Source organism: Antrostomus carolinensis, unplaced genomic scaffold (assembly GCF_000700745.2).
Source record: "Antrostomus carolinensis isolate BGI_N321 unplaced genomic scaffold, ASM70074v2 scaffold4304, whole genome shotgun sequence".
Taxonomy (NCBI): Eukaryota; Metazoa; Chordata; class Aves; order Caprimulgiformes; family Caprimulgidae; genus Antrostomus; species Antrostomus carolinensis.
Window position 1 is genome coordinate 54,103 of NW_010308659.1, and position 5,435 is coordinate 59,537.

The window sequence follows — 5,435 nt, forward strand, 5'->3', positions numbered from 1 at the left end:
CATGGCCACTCATCTATAGAGGGCACACAATAGAATTTGAATGCAAAAGAAATAATAATTAAATGAACACAGAGTTTCGCTAGATCAGATTCAAAAGTTCAGAATTTCTGTAAATTGGGAGTGTTTCTGCAGTCACTAGCACCCACACAAAAGCAGTTCTGTATACCAACATGAAGTGATTTATCTAACCCCTCTGAAACACCTAAACCAGTTTAGGAACCCCATTCCACAATATAGGTTAAAAGATTATGATTTTCAGCAAAATCTGCTAAGAAAACTAAATTAATAGAATACATGTCAGGTTCTAGAGTTTTAATTTGCTTTTTCAGGTTTGGAGACGATAGCAAAGATGTATTGGTAGAATTTGAGACCATGAATGAAGCTCTTTCTTCTGAAAATTGGAAATTTTGTGTGGGGAGGAGGAACTGGTAGGAAAAGAGGATAAGGTTACTGCTCATGAAGTAAGTAATTATCAGATGTCATGTAACTTCCTTTTAACCTCTGGACAGACTTGTGGTTCATGAAACACAACTAGCAGGTGCACTTAACTTTTTAGCATCACACACATTGGTTGCCAGTCTCAGAATAAGAAAAAATAAATTGGCAATAAATAAATAAATACATAAATAGATATGAAGTACACACACACGCAACTCCACGTTATGGTATGTCTCCTGCTTGTAAGATGCTTTCACCTCTCAAAAAAGAAAAAAGAAAAATTAAAAAAAATAAAAATTCTAGACATTAGATTAGTTCTAGTGCAGCACTCAATAATAGGAATTTGTCAATTAATTCTCCAGTATTTAAAAGAACTCATCTGTTTTCCTTCACTTGTAATTTTGCAGGTTTGTAGAAATATTCCACAATTAAAAGAAGTTCTATTTTCTCCCCTAAAATGCCAGGCACAAGTACTGTTTTTCATATAGCTCCATTCCGGCAACCAGGTTTCCATAGTATCAAGAGACTAAAAAAAGCCAAGAGGCTTCAGAGAAATTAATTTTAATATAAAGTCTTCTGGAAATCTCCAAACTATACCTTAAAAATGGCATTTATTTATATAGTGTTATTAATCTTAATACCTAACCTTAACACCTAAGAGCTAGAAATGGAAGAGTTGTGTTATTCTTGTATTATTTGAACAGAGGATAGACAGATGTCTGCAAGAGTGAGGACTGTCCATAGCTGTGCTTCATGTGAAACACTGGATGGTCAAGATGGCTGGGTGCCACTGGATGGCTTCTAGGTGGCCAAAACCTGTCTGTTTAGAATAAGAAGCTTATTTTTAAACAGATTTGTTATTTTTAGAGGATTTTGTAGTAGAAAGTCAGGGAAATGTTGGTTTTCATATTCACAAGAAGTAAAAAAGGCTCCCTATGGATAGCTCCACACTCCACATACAGTCCCATGAGCTTCGGCAGAATCCCTTGGAATAGAACTGTTAGCAAACTTCTCTCAAAAATACTGTGGCATCAAGGTCATAATGCCTTAAAACTGCCAGTGGAGAAATGAATGGACACAGAGCTAATTCTGACTGTTGCTGCCATTATCACCAAAATTCCTTCTAAATCCTCCTCTCAAAGAAGTATAGAAATCAGTTCTCAGTATCAAATAGGTACTTGTTACATTTCTGGGAAATTGGATAAATACCTCTGCTTTCTCTTGCACTTTGGGATTACAAACCCAGTATACATCTCATTTAGAATCAAGGCTAAAGGAAAACGCTTCCCAGTTCTGCTCACAGCCTGGTTTTGTATGTCTGACAACAGCAAAGGGATTTCATTTTTGTCTGCTTTTCAGTCTTATTTTAAAGCATATGATTTGTTTAGGTGTGAATAACTGAGCTGTTGTAAGAACCAAATTCTTTACCTGCCCATTTCCACCTATGTCAAAAAGGGAACAGTCTTGTTAATGCATTTTTAGAATTAAACAAAGTTGGTCCACCTTTTTTATGATCAAACTGAGCACATTTGGAATAACATCACTTCCTACAGGTTAGAGGCTGCACTTAAACACATAAAAAGAACAATCCAAAGTAGTTGTCATTTTTCTACAGAGCTTTTGAGCAGATTCAAAGCACTTGGAAGGCACAACAGTTTCAGTCAGCTGCCATCCCTCACCAAAACCATACTCCTTTAAAAAAACCAAACAAAAAACCAAAACCAAACCCTCATTCACTGAGTTTATGTGGAAAGAAAACAAAATCGTTTTCCATGAAGTGAAAAACTAATCTGCTTGGTCAGAGACTGCACAGACACAACAGAGAGTTGAACACTTGTAGCAGAGCTGCCCTTTTTCCAAGACCCCATTGTCCCATTTCTCCAATACAGCTGCAGTTACACTTAAGCAGAAGAATTTCCAAATCAAAACAGGAAGAAAGTTTCCTTTGGACTCTGACAATTTTAATTTTAAGAAGTGTCAGGGGTATGCTTGTGCTTAATAGACATCATTTACAGATGTCAGCAAGAAGATGATGACTGACTGCTAAACAGAAATTATCTTTTTCCTCTAATGGTTGGTTGAATCAAAGTATATATCAATGAAATAAACAGATTTAAAAATACAGGTGCCCAGTCCAGATGTGCAAGGTCTGCTGTACCTCAGACCTGCAGGTTAGTGAGAGCCCTGTGACCCTTACAATAGCCATGTACACACACACACAAACTTTCATATATATTCCATACATACATTACATATATCTATCTATATATGTGCTGAAATATTGCAGTACTGTTGCAGTTTTGGTAAATCTCTCATCATTAAAAAGATGCAAGAATATCATTTGTACAGTTGAACCAAAACCCCCAACCAGATGCTGTCTAGGAACAGAAGAGCTCGGAGCGTGTCACAGTGAACCTGGCTGCTCTCCTGCTTACCATGCAAAAGGGGAGGGTGACTGCACGGGCAGGAGGAGCAGCCAAATTGGCCACAATAGACACTACTGCAAGACAGTCAACTAGAGTGGACCTTATTCTTTTGGTCCTAAAAGGCCTAAGTGTGAGCAGTAGAGACAGCATACAAAAAAGTAAGAACATTGTTGTTTTTTCCTTCTTCCCCCTACACACAATATTAGGGAGGCTCTCACTAAATATTGCATCAAGCTGGTGTCCACATTTTTGGGACAATAGGAGCAAACTTTCAGAAAATGACTGCAAAAAAAATTGCAATGCAATAATTCAAGTTTTTACAAAGACACTAACAAAGCCTCAGTTTATTTTTGAGAGAAAAAAGAGATCATGGTCCACATGTAGCTGTCTGAAAAAAAAAAATAATAAATATATATATCTTGTGGCAGAAGCTAGGAAGATTCATGCAAGAAATAAGAGAAAACTCAGTCACAGGGTAATTAATGAAGATTACCTAAGGATGGGAAGGGTTCTCTATTGCTAAAAGGATTCAAGCCAGTAACAGATGGCTTTGTAAGACCACTAATTCATCCAGCCATTGAATACAAATGTAAGAAATAACATTGCTATCCTTGCCAAAACATATTCATAATGACTATAGCCTAAGTCACAACAACAAAGTTAAAAGCTGCCTTTCCAGATCAGTTTTGAAGTTTGTATAAAGTGTTTACTGGAATAAAACCCACCGTTAAATATGAATCAAAAGTTACTTGTGTGCACATTAGTGTATTTAAAAACAAAAATTGCAAATATTTTAAATATCTCTCTACCTAAATGCTTACTGCTACTTCCTACGTACAGAGGACAGATATCTTTATCTAATACAATGATAAAATAATGTTGTCTGTAATAAAATGATGTTTATTTTCCACCTATCACTACTTAAAGAAAAGTTTGTACTAGCAAATTCTATAAACTCTTAAGGATAAAGAAATACAGTTATAGTACACACCATTTTGCATGTTTTAGTACAAGTACCACCTGAACTGTTCTGCAGCAAAATTATGAGTTTTATTCTATTATCATCTCTGGTTTTGATTCTCAAATCAAACCTTGAATTTTTCCTTTTTCTTTTTCTTTTTTTTTTTAAATGGATAATACACTGGCTTTATGTAGTTTACATTTTAACTGGAATGTAAATAAGCAGCCATCCTATTCTGAAGACAATAACACTTCAATTTATCTGGGAAAATAAGTGATTTTATGGCACAATAATGGAAAATGCAATGCCTCATTTAGAGCACAAATGCATTATATTCTGGTAAAGTACTGCAGAATTAGTTTCACTTTCTAAGTATTGATATTATAACATTACTATTTGGTATGAGATGTGCTCTGTGGTGGATGAAAAATCCCCACACCCCACATCATGCAACACCTGAAAAAGAGCTGCACACTCATGGGTACAACAATAACAACCAGTTAATAATCCACTGGGTTTTAATTTAATAAGACAGTCTGTATCTTACTATAATAAAAACCCACAAAAGACTGTTTGAAGTTGTAGAATCCCTTCCACTTTCTTGGATCTCTTTATTTAAAGATGGTTATACTTCTATATGTCATCAAAGTAAATCTCAAAAGAAAACACAACCCCAACTTGAACAATCAAGTCACGTTGTAAGGCAGCGCTCTCTGATCAGCAGTATTCAGTGGTTCCTCTATTTAGGTTTAGTTTAATTCCTACAGGAAGCAAAGGTAATGAAGGGTTAGGCACGTAAAGATTATTCATAAATAAGAATTTCGAATCAGAGCTAAGACATTTCTTTCTTGCAAATATTTCAAGCAACTAATCAAATCAGCTCCTGGTTCGTTTTTTTCTGATCAAGCATTTACAAACTTGAACAGGTGTGCTATGGAAATCCAGTCACTGAGGAATTCACAACGACCTGCAATGGCTTTAGAATTGATGCATACATTAATGATGGTTGTATGGTTTTTTTAATCCCCTTCTAACTGAAACTGTGATGCATTTGCTCTAATATGTTGTTTTACCTTTATTTGTCTTTTAAATTGGGCAGATACCCAGATTCAAGAAAACATCAGCCAAAAATGTGAAAAATAGCAAATACGGCAAAGTATATAATCTCAGTTTTAACAACCAAGTCAGAAACTTTTCTGACTATTTATCAAAGCTAAGGAAAATCACATGAATCAGCAACTGTGGAATTGCTTATGAAAATCCACATATAATGCCAGCTGCCTTTATAGCGAAGTGTTCCAGCTCTAAAACTACTCACGTGCTTTTCCAATACATTTTATTTGTGCTCTATCCAGAAAAGCCACTACACACATTAATGTTTTTAGCACAGAAATTTTGACTGGGTTTGAAGCAAGGAGAAAAAACATGTTAGAAATTTCAACGAAGATTCTGTGAACACTATTTCCAAAGGCAAGTTTAACATTAATCTCCAGATTTTCATGTTCAAATTAATTGTACGGGTTGCACAAATCAGTATTATGTGGTTTGTCAGGAAAATTACAAACTTGATAAAAACTCAGACAAATGAAACTATGCCAGCCCTGTTCCTG